This window comes from Ricinus communis, chromosome 1 (genome assembly GCF_019578655.1).
Source record: "Ricinus communis isolate WT05 ecotype wild-type chromosome 1, ASM1957865v1, whole genome shotgun sequence".
Lineage (NCBI taxonomy): Eukaryota > Viridiplantae > Streptophyta > Magnoliopsida > Malpighiales > Euphorbiaceae > Ricinus > Ricinus communis.
Genome location: NC_063256.1, coordinates 16827586 through 16854816, shown reverse-complemented (window position 1 = coordinate 16854816; position 27231 = coordinate 16827586). Strand labels below are relative to the sequence as shown.

Here is a 27231-nt window from a genome sequence, read left to right as displayed (position 1 = left end):
TAAGGAGTTTGTGATTCACACGGATCATGAAGCATTAAAGCACTTGAAGGGACAGAACAAGTTGAATAAGCGCCATGCTAAATGGAGTGAATTCATTGAAGCATTTCCATATGTCATTAAGTACAAGCAAGGTAAAGAAAATGTAGTTGCCGATGCACTATCTAGAAGGTATGCTTTACTTGCTTCTCTAGAAACAAAATTGCTTAGTTTTGAGTATATCAAAGATTTGTATGTTGATGACCACGATTTTGGTTCTATTTTCTATGCTTGTGAACATGGTGCTATTGATAAATTTTATAGACATGATGGATTTTTGTTCAAAGAAAAACGTCTATGCATTCCTATGTGTTCTATGCATGAATTTCTTGTGAGAGAATCACATGAAGGTGGTTTGATGGGACACTTTGGTGTTCAAAAGACTTTTGATGTTTTGCATGATCATTTCTATTGGCCTAAAATGAAATCTAATGTGAATAGATTATGTGCTAACTGTATTGTATGCAAGCAAGCTAAGTCTAAATCACAACCTAATGGGTTATACATGCCTTTGCCCATACCTAATTCTCCTTGGATTGACATATCTATGGATTTTGTGCTTGGATTACCTAGGTCTAAGCATGGGCATGATAGTATTTTTGTTGTGGTGGATAGGTTTTCAAAGATGTCACACTTTATTGCATGTAGGAAAACCGATGATGGACAACATGTTGCTGAATTGTTCTTTAGAGAAATTGTATACGTTTACATGGTATGCCTAGAACTATTGTCGTTGATAGGGACACCAAGTTTTGAGCTATTTTGGAAGACCTTATGGGGTAAATTGGGAACTAAATTACTTTTTTCTACTACATGTCATCCCCAAACCGATGGTCAACCGAGGTAGTAAATAGAACTTTGTCACAATTACTTAGGACCATGGTTAAACGAAACTTGAGAACATGGGAAGATTGTTTGCCGCATGTTGAATTTGCATATAATCGTAGTATGCATTCTTCTACTCAATTTTGCCCATTTGAGATTGTTTATGGCTTTATTCCTTTGAGTCCTTTAGATTTGATTGCTTTACCTTTGAGTGAACAAGTGAATTTAGATGGTGCAAAGAAGGCTGAATTTGTGTTGAAGTTGCATGAGCAAGTGTGTGCAAATTTGGAAAGACGCAATGAACAAATCACCAAACAACGCAATAAGGGCCGCAAAAGGATGGTATTTGAAGTTGGTGATTGGGTTTGGGTGCACTTCAGGAAGGATAGGTTTCCCAATCAAAGAAAATCAAAGTTGATGCCACGTGGTGATGGTCCATTTGAAGTAATAGAGCGCATCAACGATAATGCATACAAAGTTGACTTACCTGGTGAGTATAATGTTAGTGCTACTTTTAATGTTGCTGATTTGCCTCCTTTTAATTATGATGAAGGCGTTGATTCGAGGTCGAATCCTTTCAAAGAGGGGGGGAATGATGCAACCAAAGATGCATCTAAGTCAACTAGCATGGATCCACTAGCCTATGGAGGACCGATGACACGAGCAAGGAGTAAAAGGTTCAAGCAAGCCTTAAATTCTTACTTGGAGCATGTTTTGAAGATGGCTAATGATGGTGCTTTTAATGAAGATAACAACACCTTGAAGATAGTGACATTAATTGCTATTAATGAAGCTTAAACTTCTGGTCATGGAACAAGGTCAAGGTCAAAGATCAGGGATCAAAGTCAACAGGCTTTCCTAAGGTTTCTAGAAGCATTGGGCCGCACATTAGGGTTTCTAGAAGCATTGGGCTGCACCCTAAGCATTGGGCCGCACATTAGGGTTTCTAGAAGCATTGGAGGTCTCACTTTAACCCGACCACTTATGCTTAGAGAAGGAGGCGTGCCGACATTAGAAATCTTTTAGGGTTTGATTCTTTATTGCTTATCTCTTAGTCCTTTTTAGGGTTAGAATCATTTCAAAACTCTATAAATAGAGCTATGTATTTCGGCTAAAGGACATAAGATCAATATACATTTCTGAATGAAGTTTTATTTGAGTTGTTAACTCTTATTCCTTAAGGTGTTCCTTATTGAATTTCTTGAGATTAAATTAACTTGTTTGATTTAGTTTCACATCTACATGTTTGATCAATCAATTAACTTTTTATTAGTTTCTTGAGTTGTTTGAACATTCTTCATCTATTTATAACTAAAGGGCTTAATAGTTCTATTGCTAAGTTTGTTAGTTCCATAATAAATTGCAAACTTTCAAGTTAGATCTTGGGACGACAAATTCGAACTTATTGGTAAGGGTGCTTCCTCTTAAATAGGGAGAGCATTTATCAGTTAGATTTTCTCACCATTACTTATCTTGGTGTTTGAACGTATCCGGTTCGAGTTCGTATCAATTCCCCACAGCTCTTGTGAATTGTTACTCCACCATGTGTGGCTAAGCTTCTAATTTCTGATTCAAGAGTGAATAAATTCTAATTATAATTTTGTCACATTTTGTGCTTAACAGAATTTCTTCTTTAATTCAAGTATTCTTTATTTCTTATTTTTATTGTTTATGAATTTTTGATATTGATTGAACTGACGACTCAATTTTATAATGATTTTTCTATTGCTATCCTTGAGTTTGTGATTCGTAATTCTCATGAATGATTGATACAAGTAGCAAGAGTTGGCTCATATGTGTGTGATTGCGGCCTTTCCGAATTACATAGCTTGCATGATAGGCTCTAGGAAAATAAAGGAACAAGATTAATTTAGTTGCAGCTATCTCAATTAATAAATATTGGTTAAGTCATTCTTATTATTCTTAATGCTATCATTGAGTTGATATAGAACGCTATCGTGCCCAGTTGACTAATGGTAAATTTTGATTTGGATGCTGGGTTTGAGTCAATTATATTAGGAGAATTTACACTTATTGCAGCTTTTCCAAATAATTAGACTAAGTACTTGAATAGAAAAATTGATATTTAAGCCTATGATCATAAATACAATTGGATGGAATTTGCACTCTTGAATTGGAAGTTTGGTAAGATTGAATTTTATTTACTTTAATTTTCAGCTTTATTATTTTCTTATTTATTTATAATTTTAGTTCAATCATTCAGAACCCCCTATTTTTGTTATTTAACTTTGAGAAGTTATTCACATTGGTTCCATTGGAATTCGACGTGGTTTCATTATTTCTACAAGTTAGTTTAGGAAAATCAATAATTTATTTTGAAGGGCTTCGACAACCCATTCAGTTCACTATAACAACTTGATTTTCTAACTTTTTCATCCGGTTCTCCGATCGGTCCTCCTTTACTGAGCTAGCCCTAGAGCTAGTTAACCCTAAATTTTGAATTCTTCACATGTGCCTTCTCTAAATCGAACCAAGAATTAATTTATGCTCCAGATTGCTTCAATTTCTCATATAATTGTAAAAATACCTTCAAAACGCATAAGCCACAACTCAGTATCAAAATAAAATAAATACTCTTTTGAATTGCAAGTATATGATCCAAAAATACACATAATTCCTAATGGAATATACTTATAATATAGAGTTTTCAAATTCTCCAATACTTGAATTGTTACTTGTCCTCAACTACTGACAATCCATGTTTCCTAAAACTAATCAATCTACTTGGATAGTTCAAATAACTCTCTGGCAACGATCTCATAATCGTCAATTAATTTTGTAATCAAAAGGAACTAATATTAAGTCGCTTCAAGTGCAAGATTTACTTAAAGCATGCATGTGTATGTGTGACCTCGACAGAAAATTAACACAAACAACTAATTTAATCACTTATGAAATTATTCAATCATACTACTTTCGTCTTTAAAAAACTTATCTCAATCTGTAACTTTTTCTTTGATTTCTTCTATTGCCATGAGATTGCCTTTTCTTTCTTTTCCATCACCCTAATAATTTCTCTTTTTCACACCTGGATAATAATTAATTCTATTCCTTAAGACGTTCATAGTCTTTTTAAGCAAATACTATGACTTGTGGTGAAAGCATCTGGTTACTCAACATATGAAAACCTTGAGAAGCTTTGCTTACTCACATTGATTAATTACCTTTTTACGCAAAATCCCTGATTATTGAGCAATTAAACAACATTAGAGTATAGATTTTCAGCACAATCTTCACATCAATTCTTTTTAAGAAAGAGAAAGCCTCAAAAGATTCCAAAAGGCATAATAAAATAATAACCTGTAATATCATCAAATATCTACGTTATCCATGTTAAAGTATCGTGAATTAGCAATCCAATTTACATGCTACACAATCATGAACTAATTATAGTAATTAATCTTATTTTCAAATTGATGACAACAACATAATCATATATCAACCAAAAGAAATCAAAGCTACTTAAAATTTGAGAATTTGACACTTAGAGTTAAATAAGAATGATAATCTACATTAACAAATGGAATCTACAAAAACTAAAAACTTAAAATCTTAAAATTCAAAGCTTTCTCCCCCCATACTTAATTCAAACATTATCCTCAATATGAAAAACAAATAAATAGTGGAATATAATGGATAAGGAAAGTAGTACTCCCTATGTTTCTTTCTTCCCTCTTTGACTTGATGTTCTTATAATTGGATAATAATTTTTCGCTTGATTGGAGATAAAAGAATAAGCTGCTAATGCTCAACTTAACCAAAGAAATTAAAAATTATGAATATTTAACGTCATAAAATATTAAAAACTAGTCTTACACACATAATAAAGCTAACTGAAAATAAACACAATCATAATTAAGAAAGAGTCACAAACATAAAAATGCAAAAATGCAAAAGTAAACTGATGAAATGAAGTCTCTACTGTTGTTTGCGCTGCTGCTCTAGAAGCTCCAAGGGCCTGTCAATCTTCATTTCATTTACTTGGACATGTCTTTATAGTGAATCCAAGACTACTCTCTGTTCTTGTACATCCCTCCCCAATCCCCTACAACTACCCAAAAATTCATTGTAGTAAGTGATTGTCTTGGTCTTGCACTTCTTCCTTAATTAGGTGCCTCAGCAGGAGGGGCTACCTGAGGGTCCTCTGCTGGGGGAGCTTCATTTGATTCTTTTTCTATCTCATTATTTCCTCCTTCTTCTCCACTTTTCTCTTTTCTTCCTCTCCTTCTCTCAAAGGATCCCTATCTAGATTCCTACAAATTCCTCTAATTTTCCTGTAACCTATGTTCTATAAGTTACTCTCAGTCAACTCATCTGCAGATGTACTCATCACTTTTTCGCTCCTTCCACATCCATACTAAGTCTTCAATAAGCTTGGTGATCAATCTAGGGTAGATGAATGCCTTTTCCATTCTTTTCGATCTTACTACCTCTCTTATGTGCTATATTAGAATTGGAATAAGAGGGATTCCTTAGACCATTCCCTTAAACCCATGGAACATCTTATCCATTATGTACATATTAGAAAATCTAGCCTTATTTAGCCTACTGGCTTTTGGCATGACATTGTAGCTTAGTAAATAGACTATTAAGCGCTCTTTAATGGATAATGACTTACATAGAATAAATTGTCGCCCTTTACACTAATTTTCCAATTTACATCAGAAACTATCGAATCTCTAATTAGGTGAAAAGTTAGTCCAACTGCAGATACATTCAAGGTTCCTACAAGATAATTTTTTGTAATTGTCATTCTAGTCTCTTTTACCCAAGTAGAAATAAAGGCTAAATTCTTATCATAGTTTTCTCTGATATTAGCATAAAATTGCTTAACTAGCTCAGGATAATAGTAATTGGAAATCTCTAGCACCTTGTCCTAATTAATATTTCGAAAAGCCTCACCTAAACTGAAAAGAGTTTCAATTTGGGTATTAAAGCCTTCTCCATAATAATATGATTGTTAGCCCTCCTATTAAACCTGTTTCATGTACTCTAGTAGTAAACTCTCAAGATCATTGAGGGTTACTAAATCTCTACTACTAGAACTTGCCTTTGATTTCTTTCCTCTATTCTTCTCCCTAGGCATGTTTTCATACTCTAATATTCCAATTACTTGAGATTATGCTTCAATTCACAATGCCCAATAACGAATTCAATCTAAACCATTCAATCAGAGCACCAATTGCAAATATTCACTATTCAATCTCCCAATTTTTCTCAATTAAACCTAATTACCTCAATACATGCCAAATTCACAAATTAGCTCTAATCTAGAAGAAAAGTGAAAGACCCACTTACTTCAAGGTGAGAATAAACAATAACCCAAAGAGTAGAAGGAGAAATTCCTTCCTTGATGTTCTTCTTGTTATTACTTCAAATGTTGATAATCTTAGCTTAAAAGTGAACTAGATGTGTTTAGAAGTATAGATTCGAGTTTTAATTTTAGGAAAATGGGGAGAGATTGAGTGATTTTGAGTCTTAGGTTGAGAGAATATGTGTTTAGGTTGAAAATGATGAAGAAATTGTAGGGAAGTGAGAGAAAAGGTGTTTTAAGCACCTTTTATTTCCTTTCTTCCGTCCTGAACCAGTTCAGAGTTCAACACAGGGCCAGTTCATGGGTTGGTTGATGCCCTATCTTCTATGAGTCTACTGTTCTAGACAGGCTCTACTACTGGTTCTGGATGTTTTGTGTACTGAGGACCGATCGTAGGGCCAATTCACCTCATCATGCACTTTTCTTGGATTTTTATAAAATTTTACTAATTTACATATACACATGTAATAAATCTAATTTAATAAAATAAAAATCAATGAAATTCACATAAAAATAAATGAATTTTATTAATAGTTAAAAGCAAAATAACAAAAATCCAAAGATTTAAATCAAAATCTAAGAAAATAACTAAATCTAACTAGTACAAAGAAACTAATTTAACTAATCCAAAATTAAATCCAATCCTAGCATCTAATAATTTCAAAAATACTTTCTTAGGCGTCCTTTTTCCCTCTTAATCATAGAAGGTTGTCCCACCTTCTTTGAACATCCTCGTCCTCTTTTTGGTGTAGAGGTGACACGGGCATGTTTCCTAAGGCGTCATCTAGCTCTTTTTAGAGGCGGAGTACCCTCCTTTCCTTCCTAATTACTAGGTTCACTAAGATCACCCTCTATGCTATTTTCAGATCTTGTGCCTCATCCAAAGTATTTTCCTCGATAAGATATTCTTCTTGAAAAGTTCTTTCCCTTTCTTCATTCTCCACTATTTCCTCCAAAGAGAATTTATACTCATTGGACTTAGGATATGTCCTTTGATAAGCTAACATGGTAGTTATCTCTTATGGCCTTGGATCCCATGGATTTCTTTTTCTATGATGTGCTGTCCAATTTCTAAAGGATGAAAGGCAAGGTTTGAAAAAGTCTCGCTTCATAAACTTAGTGGGATAGGGCATTGGAGATCTTTTTTAACATGGTGATGGTCATGTTTGCCTAAAGTGAAGTGGTAATGGTGATGGTGATGATGTGATTTCATACACATTATCTTCCTTAGAACTCATGGCTGTGTGTAGGTATAAAGAATAATAGTATCCAATGTGTAGAGGGGGGTTTATTTATAAAGTAAATCCTAGGAGTTCTAATTCTTACTAGAGTTAGAAAACTAATTGAACTATGATTAGAAGTTCTATTTATGTATTAAAACTATAACTTCTAATCCTAAAATAAAAAGAAAAAAACTAAAACACAACTACTAACTTTTTCTAACCCTTTAGAAGCCAAAAACCATCATTTGATCCCTTCAGAATTGTTATGGACTTAAAATTTGTGTGAATCAAGCTTAGAGCCTGTTTAAAACCAATTTTTCACCTAATATCCAATGTGGACCGGTTACTGAATCGGTTATGTTGTCAAATTAGATAGGGTCAGTCTTAGGACTAGTTCATCATAAACGACCATTAACTTTTAATCCTCAACCGACTCATGGTCTAAAAGCTTCCTAGGACCCGTCGTAGGGCTAGTTTAGGAACTAAACCATGTTTGCATTCTAAATATATGTAAATTTAAAGGAAAAAGGAGATAACAAGGTGATGCACTCAATGTACGACATGGTTATACTTAGAAATGGTCATCTATCACACAAATATCAATGATATAGTGTGCAAGTGATAAAGAAAAACTTGTTACCAATTGTGAACTGCTCCTTAAAATTTGAAATTTTCCCAACACCATTTTAATTATATTTACAGAATATAAGATACATTAACTTTCCTAAAAAATAAAAATAAAACTGACATAAAGTAGATTCTTGAAATAAAAATAGGTTTGTCTCCCAATAAGCGTTCAAGTTAATGTCTTGAGCTAGACATTATGTTGCTTGTGTCAGTTGGTAAAGGATATCTTATGAGCTACAACTATAATTTCTCCTCAAGATAATGCTTCAGTCTTTAGCCATTCACCACAAATGGGCTGCATTCCTCTCCTTGTATCTCTATGGTACCATATGGATGCACTTTGGTAATTCTGAAGGGTCCCGACCATCTAGACTTTAGTTTACCTGGAAACAATTTGAAACACAGTTAAACATTTTGACCAACAAGAAACTCTCTATTAGTAATTCTTTTATCATGCCATGCCTTTGTACGCTCCTTATAAATGTGCGCATTGTCGTATAAGTCATGCCGTATTTCCTCAAGTTCATTCAATTGTAACAATCTCTTCTCATTACAACTTTGAAATCATAGTTCAACTTCTTTACTACCCAATATGTGTGATGCTCTAATTCTAAAGGCAAATGGCATGTTTTCCTGCAGACTAACCTATAGGGTAACATCCTTAAAGGTGTCTTATAAATTGTTCTATATGCCCATAATGTGTAATTTAATTTCATTGCCCAATTCCTTATTGAAGAGTTTACTGTTTTCTCTAAAATTTGCTTAATCTCTCTATTGGATATCTCCACCTGACCACTAGTTTGGGGTGGTATGTTGTGACTGTCTTATGGTGACATCCATACTTAACCAAGAGATATTTGAACTGAGCATTCTAAAAATGAACTCCATTGTTACTCATAATGGACCTAGGAACACCAAAGCGACAAAATATATTTCTTTTCATAATCCTCACCATATTGTTAGCTATGTTATCTAGCAATGTTATTACTTCTACCAACTTGGAAACATAGTCAACCGCTACAAGAATGTATTGGTTACCACATGATGACGGAAAAGGTCCCATAAAGTCCAATCCCCAAAAATCAAACATCCCAACATCAAGAATGCTTTGTTGAGGCATCTTCTTCTTCCTTCCCATGTTTCTAGTTCGTTGACATCTATTGCATGTTATACAAAAGCTTTTAGCATCTTTGAATAATGTCGGCCAATAAAATCCACTTTGAAGTACCTTGATCACCATTTGTCAGCTTCATGATGCCCACCATACGAGGAGTGACAATATTGAATAACTTGCACCATTTCCTCTCCTAGAGTACATCTTCAGACTATCCCATCTACGCATCTCCTAAAAAATAATAGTCCATCCACATATAAAATTTAATGTTAGCTAGGAATTTTTTTCTTTGATGATGGTTTAAATCATGTAGGGATATATTAGACACCAAATAGTTAACAATATCAATAAACCATGGTGTAGAGATATCTTTTACCACCTATAATTCCTCATCTGGAAACTCATCATTAATGATTTCCTCATCGTCATCATTGCTATTAGTCACTAGTCTCAATAAGTAGTTTGCCAGTAAATTCTCACATCCCTTCTTATCATGGATCTCAAAATCAAATTTCTGCAGTAAAATAACCCAGTGAATTAGTTGCGGTTTAGCATCCTCCTTAGTAAGGAGGTATTTAATCATTGAATGATCTGTATAAACAATGGTTTGGAACCTACAAGATAAGAGCGAAATTTGTCAAAAGCATAAATAATAGTTAATAACTCTTTTTCAGTAGTAATACAATTAACTTGAGCATCTTTTAACATTTCGCTCGCATAATACATCACTTGCAATCTCTTATCTCTCCTTTGTCCTAGTACAACTCCTAATGCAAAGTCACTTGCATCACACATAAGTTTAAAAAGTAAGTCTCAGTTAGGTGGAGTTATTATAGGTGCATAAATTAAAGCTTTCTTTAACTTGTCAAAAGCTTCAAGACAAACAAAAGGTATGTCTTTCATAAGTAAGGCACATAACGGCTTTGAGATTTTTGAAAATCCTTAATGAACCTCCTATAGAATCCTACATGTCTAAGAAACCTCCTAGTAGCTTTCAGACAATTAGGAGGAGGTAATTTCTCAATCACTTCAATTTTTGCTCTATCCACCTCAACTTCCTCTTCAGAAATCTTATGTCCTAACATAATTCCTTCTTGCACTATAAAATGGCATTTCTTCTAGCTAAGTATCGGGTTGATTTCCTCACATCTCTGCAAAACTCTAAGCTAGTTAACACGTATCAAAAGAAGAACCAAATACATAAAAATCATCCATAAAAATTTCTATAATATTCTCTACCATACCAAGAAAGATTGACATTATAAAATGTTGAAAGGTAGCAGGAGCATTATATAGACCAAATGGCAACCTATAGTTCACAAAGGCACCATAAGGACATGTGAAAGTGGTCTTTTCCTGATCCTCGAAGTCAATAGTTATCTGGTTATAACCTGAATAACCATCAATAATCTACTAGACTGTAATGCCTACCTAATGCATTTGCATTTATTTTTATAACATGCATATCATATAGATATGAGAAATGCATGAGATATGTATAGTATTAGTGCTAATGACAAATAGAAGAATATTATAAATGTTACAATTAAGTCTATAATAAGAATTAGAAAGTTAAGGGACTGAGTTGATTAATGGCAAAAAAATTAAGGGGTTAATTGAACCTAAAAAAATATTATTAATATGATAGAAAAGGGGAAGAAGAAAGAAAAGATGGTAGTTCTTCTTCCTTCTTCTTTCTTTCTTCTTCTTCTTCTTCTTCTTCAAAAAAAAAGAGAAAACTGAATTTTCAAGTGGAATTTGGAGGTTTCGAATCCATTTTTTATCTTAATCTTCATCTACAAAGGCTTTAGAGGTTTATTTGGTAAGTAATTTTAATATTTTTTTGAATTGAGTTAGGGTTTAGAAGACATTAAATTCGAGTTCTAAAGACCTATTTTTTCAGTCTTATTGTTTTGATCATATCTTGAGCTAGGAAGCTTTAAATTAAGTGTTCTTTAATGATATAGAAACTTTAAAGAGACATCTAAAACTTTTATTTCTTTAGCTCGATCTGAATCAGGCTCTATGTTAGTATAATAAGAGAATATATTTTATTGTTCAGTTTCCATCTTTGTTCTGAGAAAGGTGGATTGTTTTGTATGGATATTTCTCTATACACCTCCAATTGAAACGAAATCAGTTTTAAATTATATTAGACACATAAGGTTAGTGATCTGAAAAGTTTCACTATGAAATTTGTTGTATAGAAGTTTTGGTGGATTTTTAAATTCACCCTATTAATTCTGTCATAGTTGGCAGCCACACATATGTAGAGAGTTTAGTGATGTTATCATGCTATATGAAATTCTACTAACTTTGGGTGTTTAAAAATAAGTGAATTATGATCTATTTCAGCTAAACCAATTTGGAATGAGGGTGACACCCAAGTAAGCTCAAGCAAAGGAAAGGGAGCAACAAAGGTAAGTGAATAACTTAATGTTCTATATGAATGTTGAATGGTGAATTCGAGTGTCCTGTTATAATATGAACAGTATATTTGATTTAGCCATATCTGTAGTTTTATAACTCTAAATGGAGTGCTACTTATTGCTATAGAAAATTTGAAATGTACTTTACAAATGTTATAGAAATAGAGGAAGCTTGATTTTGCTGTTTTGATGGCCAATCTGGATCATACTTTCTGTTGCTTAATTTTATTGACAGCTTGACCATGGTAGAATATTTTTGATGTTTCTCTTTCTATACACATCCATTTGATGTAAAATCAGTTTCAAATTAATCTAGACTTATAATATTACTGATCTGGAGAATATGGTTTTGGAATTCCTAATGTGGAATTTTTGGTGTATTTCTGAATGCACTATTAAATATGCCATGTTGGAATATGGTATGTTTTTGGTATATCATAGGTATTATTATGGTTTCTTATATATTATGGAGATGTTAGTTATTTAAATGGTATATATATATATATATATATATATATAAGAATTATGGTTGGATGATTGTAAGGACGCAATACTACTTGTGAATGAGGCAAGGTTGTATGCGATATGGAATTCCCCATAAGATTATGGTTGGCTGTATGCGTATGGGGATCCATGAAAATAAAAATATATATATATATTATTATGGAATTAAATGTAATTCACAAGTTCATTGCTGTCCTAAAGAAAATACTATGACAAGGTTTATGTAAACACTATAAAGTCATAATTAAATATCGAATGGTTTGATGTTTGATAATACTACACGTTTGATTGTGTTATTTTTCATAGGAAATTATGTTATTCTTTTGCTGAGTTGCAGGCTCACTCCTCTGCATTATTTCTTTTTCAGGATTAGAAGAATTATAATTGGTTTTGATGAAACATTTGCATCTGTCGCACTAGCATTGTGTCAGGTAGGTCAGCAGGAGGTCGCCCTCAGTTTTTCTTTCTTGAACGTGACATGTCAAGTGGATTTCATTATCATGTATAAATTTGGAGCATTTTATGTGTATATAAAAAAAAAGTGTACTATTAATGTTGTGAGCTTTTGGGTGTGTGATATGTATAACTCATATAAATAGTTTTTGTTATACATAATAATTTGTGAGTTAAAAGTTAGTAGTTAAGAAATATGTTATGTATCAGTCTTTGCATACAATGTATGTTTGACATCCTTTACAGGTGTCACATAGACGCTCTATCATTCGATCAATAAATGGCAAAGGAAAATGATCCTTACGTGTTATTGCATTCAACTTTCTATAATCAATGCATACTCTCCATCCTTTAACCGTCGTAGTTGGGATGAGTTCATTATTTTCATTTTTAACTATTATTGTGCCTCCTTTCTTAGGCACTACTTGTACAGGGCTCACCCAAGCACTATCAGAAATAGAATAGATAATACATGCATCAAGTAGTTTTAAAATCTCATTACATACAACTTTCATATTGGGGTTCAAACGCCTTTGGTTTTGAGTAGTGGGGCGATAGTTCTCTTCCATCAAAATCTTATGCATCTAACTGGATGAATCTATTCCTCTAATATCTGAAATAGACCATGCTATTGCAGTCATGCATGTCCTTAATTCTCTCAGCAACTTATCTTCCTCTGCAACAAATAAGTTAGAAGAAATAATCACAGGATAAGAATCATTAACCTAAGAATGCATATTTTAAATGAGATGGGAGTTTTTTTAATTTAGGTTTAGGTGGCGTTTTGGTTGAAGGATCTAGTTTCGGCTTAATAAATAAGAGAGTACTAAAGATTCAAGCCATGTGCTACAGACAGTCTAATGAGAGGAATGGAAATGATTGACATGGGAGGTCCTTTCAGTGTTCCAGTCGACAGGGTGACTATAGGATGAATTTTCAATGTGCTGGGAGAACCTGTTGATGATTTAGTCTTATAAATACTTGTGCAACATCCTTACTATTAAATCTCTTATCTCAGTTAGTTAAGAAGAGTCATGGAAAGAATAGGTTCGGATTCACGATCAATTCCTTTTTCAAATCTTGTTGCAGCTGCACAAGCCTTTTCTACGTGCCATAAATGACCTACGAATAGGAAGAACCCCTAAACCAAAATGAGAGGTAGCTAACCAACTTCTAGGAGACACATAATTGACTGCATTGATTTTGATAGCTATGCCACCTACAGAATTTAACGAACCTACAAGTGCATAGGTCATATATTCTACGAAACAACGTTCTTGCCAAAGTTGTATGTCTTTTTTCAGCCTACTCAAGTCCTAGCCATTTAGACCTCTTAGAGGTTCTAACCAAGGAGCATGAAGATCCAAAAAATGCATAGTTTCACCTTCAAAAATAACTACTTCATTAGGTGAATGCATTAAATATTTACCTAACCCGATAGGTCTTTGAGCATATCCCACATTAGCCCCAGGACGTTGATCTCGAACTAGAAAAGTAAAAGCTTGAGTTTGAGAAGCTTCTAGTCCAGTATGCCTATAAAACTCACTAGGGTAAACGTATTATTGAACCAAAAAAAGCAACAAGCAATGAAACCAAAAATGGATAAAGCACCTAAACTATAAGACAAGTAAGCCTCTCTACACCATACAAGTGGATGGCGAGCCCATGCACAGGGTTTGGTTAGGATATGTCATATTCCACCAATATACAAATGGAACCTAACCATTACTTCTTTATCTTTAGTTGTTCTGCTGGATCGGTTGCTCAAGACCTTTGGTCTCTACTCGGACCCGATGAAAAATATGGGATCATTTATTATAGACTTGTTGAGAATGATTTTGATATAGTTAATAGCCTATTAGAATCAGAAAGCACTATAGTGGGATCCTCATGAATAGAAAAAGATTGCAGTCTATTTAATAATGATCGAGCGACATTGCTTCTTCGGCCCGAACCAAAAAGTCCTTAGATATGATGCAAAATGAATCTTGGTCTTTCTTTCTTGAAAAAGGCATTCTAAATTTAATTTTAGAAATATTGATGGCTAGACTTATGCATATATTAATAGATTTTCATAAAAAAATAAAGCAACCCCTTTGTGGCTCCAGTGGCAACTAGATCAATGCGTTATTGCTTCAAGAGAAGCTCTTGTCGAAGTTCACTATGAATCTTTGAGTACCTACCATGAGATTTATGAACGCTATCTAATAGTAAGAAATATAAAAAGGAAATTCTTTGTATATACATTCAAACTATTGTTAATCATATTTCTCTTTATCGAAAAGTTGAAGAAGCTATATAAGGGTTTTGCCACACCGGGTTAGATGGTATCTAATCATAGGGATCTAAGCTAAGTAATTCTATGAGACGAATTTAAGCCATAGCACATTGTTTCATAAAAGTGTATGATTTTTTCGATCTAAATACATCATGTTTTACATGAACAAGGTCTGGCTCAATGTTCTATTCTATACGAGTAAGAGAAGATTTCGACTCGATATTCTTAAAAAAATAGAGAAATCAAAACCAAGTCAAGATGATATAGATACCTAGCTCCCCGAGAATCCGGACCGTGCTAGAGCTCCTTGAAAAGCCAAGACATCAAGCTTTCACAGGTTACTGAAGCTACATTTGAAATGGACAACGAAAAAGCTAATGAACAAGATGTTGAAATCCTCAAGAATATTGTCATCGATAATCTGAGGGGTGTGATTCAGGAAGAGCTCCAATAACTTTTGGCTAGGACGGCTGCAAATTAGGCCTCACTTGTTGCTCTGATTGCCCTAGTTGCTTCTATGGTTGTTGATGTGGTTGTAATTGTCACCGAAATTGTTACCGCTACCGCAGCTGCTGCCAATGTCAATGCTGAAGACCTTGTTAGGAGAAGAGTGCCCTAGAATCTTTGGGATTATGATAAGCTCATACTAGACCAAGCCAAAAAGGAAACTTCCCTTGCCACTAATGAAGCTATAAATGGCTTGAGCGCTAGGCTTGACAAGATGCAAGGCATGCTGGAAATCAAAAGTTTGGACCCGACCTATGATTTCGAGGAATTGGTGCTGAAAGACAAAGATAAGCTGCCTGCAAAGTTCAGAATGCCCGAGATGAACATGTTCAATAGGACTGGTGATTTGAAGGTTCATCTAAAGCAATATGTAACTATCATGGGAAATGCTCAGTTAAATAGGACCCAAATTGTCAAGTTGTTTTTATTATCGCTAGAAGGACCTTGGTATCATAGTCTGAAAAGTTCGTCAAAGCTAAATGACGTGATTTGTATAAGTCTTTGGTTAAGCAATATAACTATAATACTCATTTGGAAGTATCTATTAGGGACCTTGAGTCCACTAAACAAAAGCCAAATGAGTCCTTCTCCGATATTTTTTACCAGATGGAGGAATAAGTCCAGGTTAATGAAAAATAAGCCCTCTAAAAAGGACTAAGTTTGTATGGTGGTCCGAAATGTTCTTCCTGGATCGGTTGAAAGGCTTCAGATGATGAATTTGAAGACTTTTATGGACTTATACGATGATGGGCTTCAGGTCAAAAAAATAGAAAATGATAAGAGGAGAATCGTGCAAATTGGCGGAAGGCCAAATTATCAGGCTGGAGGGAGCAGAACTTTAGATGTGAATGTTGTCTAGCAACTAAGGAAGTTATCCAACTTCAAGCAACCTTTCTCAAAGATATTTAAGAGGTTAGTACATAATGGCATGCTCCATCCAACCACTCTGAAAAACCCACCTAACCCTAATGCACCCATCCACAAACCTAACACTTACTATAAGTTCCACCCGGCCACCACACAAATAACTACATCCAGTTGAAACATGAAATTCAAGACCTCATCAATGCTGAAAAACTAACTGACCCAGACAAGTCCAGTACTAGAAGAAACTCCCTACCAAACTACAATAACACACTACTCCCAAACCAAGTGTCCATGATCACCCCTGAATTCAATGAAGAGAAGGTCATGAACTCTTTCTAAGACATATCACAACTTGAGCTAGAGTCAAAGCCAAATAGCCCATAAGGAACCTTCACCGAGCTAGGGGTACCATTATCCATCGTGTTCCAACATCTAAAATAGAGCAGGAAACTCCAGCCCCAATTACTAAAAGGCAGTCCAACCCCTTACAATGGAAAATATTATGAGTATTACCAAGCTTTTGGGCATGTAACGGATCAGTACAACTGTCTCAGGCATGAGATCTAGGATTTAATAGACTGTGGGGAGTGTCAAGTTGAACAACTTCTAAAATGGAGCAAGAAACTCGAGCCCTAATCACCAACAAGTAGTCCAACCCCTCACAATGGGCAATATTATGAGTATCACCAAGCTTTCAGGCATGTAACAGATTAGTGAAATTGTCTCAGGCATGAGATCTAGGACTTAATAGACTATGGGGAGTGTCAAGTTGAACAACTTTCTCAGTATGAGTGTGAAGACCTAGTAAGGCAGCCTTTGATTTGATTTCAAGATTCGTTATTCGAGACCTCTTTCGCCTAGCATTTGGATTAAGGATATTATGTCAAGTGGTTGAGGGTCAGACAATGATCAAACGGCTTGTGAGCCTTGTCTTCTGGAAGTTTGAAAGGAGGGTAAAAAGAAGTCAGTTATGGCCATCGACATCTGGTATAGTTCTAGGTATGAGTGTGAAGTAGAAGACACTAGGGCAAAGGATCTCTAGGTAAACAATAACTCTAACAAAGAAGTCGAGCCAATAGATAAGGGTGAAGATACGTGAGTATAAGAGCTTAAACAAGTCGAGAAAGCGTCTGAAGAAGGGGATAATGGATTATTAGAGTAGTTGAAGAAAGAAAAGAAGATGGTCAATATCTGGGAACTACTGATGCACTCATCATATAACAAAAGGCTTTAATCTAGGCCTTTTATGGTATAAGTATTAGCATAACACTACCCCTGAAGAGATTATCAAAATAGTAACCGATAAAACCACCGGGATGATGACTTCTTTGGACGAAGACCTACCACTGGAGGGAAAAGAATACAATAAAGATCTCTACATAGTAGCACAGGTCGAGGGAAAAAGAACATGTGTGATGGTGGATGATGGGTTAGCCCTCAATGTGTGTCCCTTTCGAATAATCCCTAAACTAGAGATGACTATGAAAGACCTAAAACCTATCGGATATGGTTATAATAGCCTATGATGAAATGAAGAGAGACATGGAGCGGACATTTTCAATATTGGTAAAAATGGGTCCCATTGAATCCTGGATAGAATTCACTATCCTGGACATCCTAGTTACCTTTGCCTTGTTATGGGTAGGCCATGGTTTCATGCCCTAAGAGGAGTCCCTTCCACTGTACATCAAAAGGTCAAGTTTCCTAATGAATGCAAAATAATGACTATCAATGCCAAAGGTGGTAAGGTTGTCTCAGCCATTCAAGCATTGTCAAGAAGCTAGAAGCCCCTACTGGATTCTAATTTATTATTCTCTATAAGGACTACATCAATCCTAAAGTAGCCAGCATGTTCAAGAAAATGGATTTCGTGCATGAAATACTGCTAGGAAAAAACCAGCAAGGTATTACAGAGCTATCAGACTTTAAAGGTCAAAAGACTTGTCATGGGCTAGGTTACCATGAGTGTGAAGATGGGGTCAAACCAAGGGGTAAGACTCTAAAAGACGTATTTGTCCAGGAATACAAACCCTACTCTAAGGAGTCCAAACCTATTACAATAGCTAGGACTGAGGTGCCAGGATTCGAGATATTCAAGAACCTGGTCATCGACAAGATGGTCAAATTGAGCATCAAGGAAGCTTGTGAGAAGGTCAGCACTAAGGTAGAGGAGTTGAAGCTGGAAGAGTTCATCTCTCTGCCTGAGAAGCTAAGTCAGCAAGAGCTAGCTGCTCTAATAAAGGAGCATATTATTGATGTATTCTATAATGATGTAATCATTTTCGATCTTTATGAGGATGATGTTTCTTTTATTTCTAAGATCAATTAGATATAAACTCCAATTTTGCTTGTGCAATGTTTTTTTTTCTGATGGTAGTGTGCATTTTGATAATCATAACATATGCATGTTTGACATTAATTCCATACAAATTGATTCATTTAATTTAGGCACAGATAAAAATCTACGGAACATTTTAATAGCTCATGATATAACTCTTGAGGAGAGGAGAGAATTAGAAAAAGTAAGGGAAAAAATACAAGAAGTATTTGCTTGGTCCTACGATGACATGCCAAGGTTAGATAGAAAAATAGTAGAGCACCACATCCAACCTATCCGCACATTAATCTGATTAAGTAGAAAATGAGAAGACTAAGACTGGAATGGGCAGAGAGAATCCGAGAAAAGGTCGCTAAGTAGGTAAAGGCCAAGTTTCTTGATATGGTAGACTATTCGAAATGGTTGGCAAATATCGTCCTAGTCCTGAAGAAAGATGGAAAAGTAAGAATGTGCGGTGGACTATTAGGACCTAAACAAGGCATAACCTAAGGATGATTTTCCCCTTCCTCATATAGATGTGATAGTCAATAGTGCCGCTTCAACTGTGATGTACATTTTCACCAATAATTTGTCTAGGTACAACTAGATCATGATGGCAGTACTGGACAAGTTGAAGACGTCATTCATTACCGAATGAGATATGCATTGCTACAAAGCTATGCCTTTTGGACTAAAGAATGCAGGGGCAACTTAACAGAGAGCAGCCACTACCTTGTTTCATGACATGAGGCACATGAAAGTGGAGGTATATGTAGATGATATGATGTTAAAGTCTGAAACAAGGGATGGATACTTCTAGGCTCGATAACTTAAGGCTTAATTCGAAGAAAAGTGTATTTGGAGTAACAGTAGAGAAGCTGCTAGGGCACATAGTGAGTCAGCAAGAAATAGAGATTGAACTGGACAAGGTAAAGGCTATTCAAGAGATGCCAATGCCGAAGATAAAGAAAGAAGTCAAAGGATTTCTGGGACATTTACAATACATAAGTAGGTTCATTTCCTAGCTCACAATGGTTTGTCATCCCATATTTAATCTTTTAATGAAACACTAACCTGTTGTGTGGGATGAGCACTGTCAGAAAGCCTTCGACAAGATTAAAGAGTATTTGATGAAACCACCAATACTAAAGCCACCGAAAGATGGAAAACCGTTGATGTTGTACTTGGCCTTGGAAGAGAAAGCCATGGAGGCATTGGTAGTGCAGTATGGGCCTAATAACATGGAGCATGCACTCTATTATCTCAGTAAAAAGTTGTTGCCTTATGAGTCAAAGTATAACCTCGTAGAGAAGACGTGTTTAGCCATGATATGGGTTATGAGGAAGTTAAGACACTATTTCTAGTCTTATAGGATGCAAGTAATTTCAAAAATAGACCTGCTGAAATATATATTCCAAGCTTTGTCTCTTACAGGGAAGTTGTCTAGATGGTTAGTGCTTCTAACGAAATTCGACATCGAGTACATCACCAAGAAAGTAGTCAAGGGTAGGGCAATAGCAAAATTCTTAGCCCATAATGCAATCAAAAGAGACGACCTTTAGGATCTAGAGTTTTCTGCTAAAACTCTAAGGGCAATTGAGATTTAAGAATGGAAGGTGTACTTCAATGGAGCTGTGAATGCAAGAGGTGTGGGATTGGGAGTAGTTCTGATCATGCGAGAAGAAGAAATGATGCCAATGGCCAAGAGATTGGACTTTAAAGTAACAAATAACATGGTGGAGTACGAAGCATGTTTATTTATATTAGAGGCAGTCGTGGTAGCAAAAGCAAAGTAGCTGATGGTCTATGGGGATTCCATGCTAGTGATTCAGCAAGCCCTCGAAGAGTGGAAAGTGAAAGAAGAAAAGTTCAAGACATATGGCAATTACCAAATGGCAAATGCACTGGTTACTCTATCGTCGATGTGGGACAATCCCTTGCAACTTCTAATGAAACCATTAGTAATTATGAAGTCAGGAGTGCCTTGTTATAAGGGAGACCATATAATGCAAGTCCAAATAGGACCAAAAGAGAAGCCTTGATTTTACGATCTGAAAAGATTTGTAGAAGATAGATATATCCTGAGGAAGCAACTGCGAAGGAAAGGTATGCGCTAAAAATATAGGCCAAAAACTACCTCAGCCATGAAGGAGTATTGTACAGAAGAATGACTTCAGATGTCCAGCTTCGATGTGTTACTAAGGCGAAGGCGCAGGTTGTAATGGAGGAGATGCATAAAGTGGTATACGGGATTCATATGAACGACTAGTGTTGACTACAAAGGTTATGCATCAAGGTTATTATTAGTTAATGATGGAAAATGATTGTATAGCTCTAGTAAGGAAATGTGTGAGTGCTAACTTTACAGTGATTTGAGTCACATACCTTCGACTGAGCTTCAGAATTTGACATCTTATGGCCTTTTGTAGCTTAGAGAATTGACATCATCGAAGAGATAAAACCTCATTCGAATGGTCATAGGTACATAGTCATGGCCATTGATTACTTTTCCAAGTGGCTCGAGGCTGAGTCATTCACTACTGTGGGACAAGACAGATGGCTAGGTTTATAGAGAGGAACCTGATATGCAAGTATGGGGTCCCACATCATGTTGTGACATACAGCGGCGTGTAGTTCATGGGTGAAACTACAGATTTATTGGCAGAGTACAAGATTGAGCATTACAAATCTTCTCCATATAAACCTCAAATGGAGCGGTGGAAGCAACCAACAAGAACTTAATACTCTTGAAGATGGTGTAGAATCACAAAGATTGGTCATTTTGATTACCTTTTGCACTTTGGGAATATCAAACAATTAAGTGGATGTCGATAAAACAGATTCCATACTCTTTGATTTATAAGACTGAAGCGGTCTTACCAGTTGAGTTGGAGTTGAAATCTTTGAGAGTTGTGTTAGAGACTGAAATACCAGAGTATTAATGGGTTGAGCAGAGGTATCAACAATTGGTTTTGATCGATGAAAGGAGGATGAAAGTCCTTTATCACATGCTATTGTACCAAAAGTGAACAGCTAGAATGTTCAACAAGTAAAGCCAGGAAAAATCAAAACCGGTGACTTGGTGTTGAAACACACTAGACCTACCGTGTTCGACCCAAGAGGAAAATTCATGCCTAATTAGGAAAGCCCATACTTAGTAAAGAAAATTCTACCCCGAGGATGTCGCTAAGATCTCAGACTTGGAAAGGAATAAGTTCTCTGAGCCAATTAACCTGGATCGTCTCAACAAATACTATGTATAAAATTATAGTAATAGAAAAAATAGTCTGTTGATCAAAGAAAATAAAAAGGCTAGTCAGGCAAAAACCAAGAAAATGAAAGAAAATAATCAGCTAGAGAATCTGAAAAGACTAGCTGATGACAGGAGTTGCATCATGAGAAATCAAAATATATCCATTTGTACCTTTACTAAATAATTGAATTGGTTAGAATTTTTATAAAACATACATATGTCTATTTATTACTTTACGCATTAATTAAAAGAAAAACTAAGCTAAAGTTCTAAACAAAATAATTGAGATCTAAAAAAGAAGTATATTTTCATCTTCTCCTTCTATTTGCATTTGCATTTGCATTCCTAGAACTAATAGCTACCTCTCAAGTTCTCTTGAATCTTGCCAATCTAGGATAAGTGGTAATCTAAAACTCGACTTTGAAGTTGTCATCCGTGGTAAGATCGCCCTCGAAGTCAAGATTGTGCTCTATATCTCTAGAGGGCCAGAGTCTTTCCATCTTATCTAGGAAATCTTATCTCAATGGGAAGTCTTTGAATTCGGAAGGAAATTCCATATCTGTTGTTTTCACCCCTATTAACGTTAAAGTCTTGTAGGTGTATAGAAGGCAGATGCCTGCAGTCTAGATAAAGGCATGCAGTCGTTGTACACCATGTGGAACATGCTTGATTCTCCACCATGGGCAAGTCCAGCGAATAAGTGTGTTTAAAATTCCTTTGATCTAAGAAATCCAATCATCATATTGTCCTGAAGGGTAGCATCCTAACCTAAGTAGGTGTACCCCTTGCCTTCTTTTCATAGTAGGAAATTAAGAAAGTGAGAGTAATGTATTCACCAATATAATGGGAAAGTACCTTAGCAAGGGGCATGTGAATAGCTCTATCAATTTTCCAAGAAAAGAATCATCAAGCCTTATTAAAGCAATTAGATGAGTAGAATCCCTAGGACCTCCAAGAATGGCAGAGAATTCTTCAATCATGGGAGCTTTTACCATTGAATCAGAAGCCATGGTCTTTTAGCACCAAAAGTTGACGGTAGAGTGAAGAAACCTATAATCAAGCTTAGTATGTTACATAACTTTGAAGAAGGGAAGGTGAAATTTTCCAAATCTTAATCCATTCATCACCAGTCAAGGTTTCGAGAAGAGTTTGGAGGGCTTTGGCACTTTTTATGAGTCATGTTTTTTCTAACTTTAGAGTTGTGAATCATGTATATGTTGTTGGGCCTCGATCTGGCGCTATTAATCATCTACCTACCCTTGCATACTCTCGTAATCCCTTTGAAGAAAATCCAAAAGGAGATTAGTTAGTATATTTCATTCATGCATACATGCATACATTTTTCATTTTATAATTGATTTTGATTCTTACCCACTAACCCTCGCCGAGGACAAAGTCCTACCTCCTCGCAGCACCGACCAATCGATGTACGTGCTCGAACAGATCTCTTTGGACCTATGTGATTATGTGTATATGTTACTAACATTTTAGGAAAGAAAAGATGTGAAGTATCAAAAGGGAATACAACTTACATACGTGCAAATGCTCGAAGTAAACTCCAGTGGGAGGCAGTGCTCTATATTAGGCCAATATTCTATGGCACTAGTAGGACTCCAGTATGAGACCACCGGATCCGGGAGAAATGCAATACGCCTAGGCACCACATCTAGAGCGGCGAGTAGACCGTCCCTCTGCCGCTTAAGAGCTGAGGGCATAGGGTGAATGAACTATGGCATGACAACCAAATGAGTAATCAAGTGAGGTAAAGAAAATGAAAAGTCAAGCAAAGTCAAGAACAAACTGGAGCCATGATGTCATTGCTAAGAGGCACGGGCTTGAGTAATTGAGGGATAAAGGAGGTGTAGTCGGTCCTTCGGGACCGAATGGTGAGGTCCTCGAAGCCATCGAGTCCTTCCAAGCTCTTGGTCAGCTCCTCATCGATAAGATTAGCGGCCCAAAACATAGAAAGAGAGGGAGATAACAGAACTCGATGCTTGTTAGGCCCTCTTTCCAAACCATGTATCCTCTCACCCAAGAACCAAGCCCGACAAGCGAGACCAACCAGGAGAACTCTCTTATGATCGAGGTCTACGGTAGAAAGCAGGTAGGGGTCCTAGTGACAACACTCGTCTAGCTATTCACTATAAACCTGTGAAATTACAAAGGTAAGTAACTAAGATTTACACACATGTAACTAATAAATCTTCTTTTACCTTATCCTAAGTTAAAGAGTTGATCCACATATGGTGTACATGGACCTATGCCCACTCTAAAAGGACATTTATGCTCGAGCCCCAATGGCTCAAGCATGGGAAGGCTCAAGAAGTACTGATAGGATGTGAGCCTACCAAAAGGCCATGCTCCAAGGCCCAAACTTGTAAAACAAGAGTCATTAGCTTCTAGAAAAATATAAGAAAGCATAAAATAAAGAAATCAAAATGGATAGAACTTACATGAATTGCATGCTAGAAGCCGTAAATCCTCTTGCTTCCCCATATTGTAATGTCCATCTAGTGGTATAGGTAGGCAAGAGCTGTAGATCCTCAATTAAAAGAGGAGACCTAGTCCAAATTTCATAAAAGGGCCAAGTAATGGAAATTAGAATGGATTCCCTGAATCACTGAACAGGGTAGTCCCAAAGAGGTAAACCAAGAAGGCTCGAGCCATCTGATCCACCTCCCGTGCATTATGGGAACGAAGCCCCTATAGTGGAGAGGAATGCTCTAATAAGCTAAGCACCGTGTGTTCTTGCACACCGGCAAGAACCCCAGTAAGTCCGTGATATAACACTCCTTGACATTATAATATTAATTGTGAATTGCACCATCAAAAGGTATAGGCATACCTATGAAATCTATCCCTATAATAGCAGCAAATGAAAGTGGGGAAAGAGTCAGCTTACTAGCCGGAGTGTGGATGGTGCGGGTGGTGTCCATCCACCTCTCCAGTAGGGCATATATCGAAGTGCGATCTATCCTCCCGGTGAATAATGAAAGTGTAGTACAAAATAGGCGGAATGCAGTATCACTGATCCGGGCCTCAACAAATATCAGTAGCTCGTCGAATCACTCACGAGCACCATAGAAGTTTCCAGTGACCCAGATCGATACATCATCACTTTGAAAAAGCATGAATAAAGGTATGTGAAAATAATGCACATAAATAAAGGCTCCAAACAAGTAAGTATGTTGTTTATTTATTGTTAATTTATGTTAAAAACTGGTTTTCGGCCTGTGCACGGTCATTTCAGACTGTGCAGGGCCGATCGACTGTGCGCATAGTCAAATTGGCTCTACACAGAGTCGATCAGCTGTATAGGTTAGGGCGAGATTTTTTTCTTGAGTTCTTTGCAAAATTTCACATGTTTTGAGTAAATAACGCGTATATCTAGTGTATAAGTCACAGAAAATAAATTTAATGCAAGAAAAATACTTTTCTAATGGTCGAAAACATCCGGTGAGTGTTCAATTTTGCCAAGAGAAGGATTTCCTCCCCTTTGACAAGCCTAAGGTCATTCTAGCGGATAAAACTCCCAATTTGGTATGATTAGAGTGCGTCTTGAGAATCTAAAAGATGAGGCCGCCATTTGAAGACTGATTTTGTAGAACTTGGTTAAGAAATGAGAAAGAAATCGAAGAAAGAATAAAAAGAAATTTGAGAAAAAAGTAAAAAGGAAATGGATAAAATGAAAAATGAATGGGTGAAATTATATATATATATATATATATACTAAAGAAGGTAAAAATGCCATTTTGGTCCTTGACTTATCAAAATTACACTTTAGTTTCTGAATAGGCCGGTTATCAATACAAGTCTCCAGAAGACATCTCAAAGGTCAATTTGTATCCCAAGGTGGGAATTTTTGAAAAATAACCATTTTGATCATAGACTATCAAATTACATTTTACTCCCCAAGTGAGCCAATTACAAATATAACTTTCAAAATACATCAATTTAGTCAAATTGCACCTAGAAGTGGGAATTTTCAACCAAAAGTACCCGAAAGTAGGAGAATTTACCAGATTGACCCGAGACAACAATTACAACATAATTGTATCTCAAAGTGGAAAATAGCTAGAGGGGAATCTCTACAAAGGTAAAATTGAGGGGCGTGGTCCTAAATCAATGGGAATGGTTCCCAAATCAATGGGGCGTGGTCCTAAATCAATTAGGACTGACAATAATTAAATTAAAATTATTTTTCTAGAATCAATTTAGATTTAATTGTCAGAAAAAGTTAACTTTAAGGGGTAAAATGGTTGTTTCAGCAAGTTTAAGGATTAAATTGCCATAGTTTTCCAAACTTTTTAGCCCTCAGAATCAATTGGCTCTGCATACAGTCGAATTAGCTTTACACAGTGCCGATTGGCCATTTTTGGCAATTCGACATAGTATTATGTGTATCTTTTATATTAAAACGCCTAAAAATATAAAAATAAGTTTCTAGAAAGTTTTAAAATAATTATTGAAATTTTAAAAAAAATTTATTAGATATTATTGACCGGTAAAGAGAAAATCTTTGAAACAACTAAGATTTATAATTCTCATTTTTAGAGATTCCAAACTTTAGCTCTATAAATAAAATAATATTCTCTATATCTAGGGTTATCAACATTCATTAATTAGCAACTCTCATTAGTTAGGAATTCTTATTCATCATTAGAATTTTCTGTCAAAGACGAAGACTTTTGAGAGAAAACCCTACAGAGAGTTTCTTTAGAAGTCACTAACGAAAGAACCCTAGATCAGGAAATTTTTTTCTTAGAACACGAGTAACGTTTTTTGAAATCTCAAGTCGCATTGGATTCCTAAACTATCTTCGACACAATTACCTCTTCATCTCTTGATACTCGCAGAACAACAACCAACGGTGACAACTTGAGGATTCCCCTACATCCACATCATCAACACCTTTTGTCTTATTGATTCTTTTATATTTATTTATGAATCTAGAAACATGTTTAGAATTTTTTATTGTTATTTTATATGATCTATGTGGTTAGAATATTATGAATTAACATGCTATGACTTTTTAGATTTTGAATATAATAATAATAATAATATTTAGGATTTTTGAATATGATAATGTGGTTTGATTGAAACTTGAATCTGGTTAGTTTAAGGATTAGGAAAAGATAATTAATTAATTTGTAATTATTTGAATTAGATTTTTAGGATTGCATGATTAAAATTGAGAATCTACTTTAAATTGTTTTTTTTTTTACTTGTTGTCATTCTTGATTTCTAGAGCTTGTATGTTTTCTTAGGGCTTTCATTGCTTAATTTCATTTTTTATGTTTTTTATTCAATTTTATATGTTTCAATCAAGTTTTCTATCATTTGTGCATGTAAAAATCGGCTTTCAAGAGTGAAAAATTGAAGAAAGTCGCAGAAAGACCATCCAAGCCGCTAGAGCCAATTGGCTCAATGTAAAGACAATTCGGCTCTTCATTGATCCGATCG

At 35.5% G+C, this 27231-nt stretch overlaps 1 long non-coding RNA gene across 1 annotated transcript; it reads left to right on the top strand.

Moving 5' to 3' along the window:
- The first annotated feature begins 10872 nt into the window (after positions 1 to 10872).
- Positions 10873 to 12600, top strand: LOC125369604. The gene is made up of 3 exons (XR_007215281.1): positions 10873 to 10982; positions 11516 to 11580; positions 12461 to 12600. It is a non-coding gene; the product is annotated as an uncharacterized LOC125369604 (long non-coding RNA).
- Positions 12601 to 27231: the final 14631 nt, after the last annotated feature.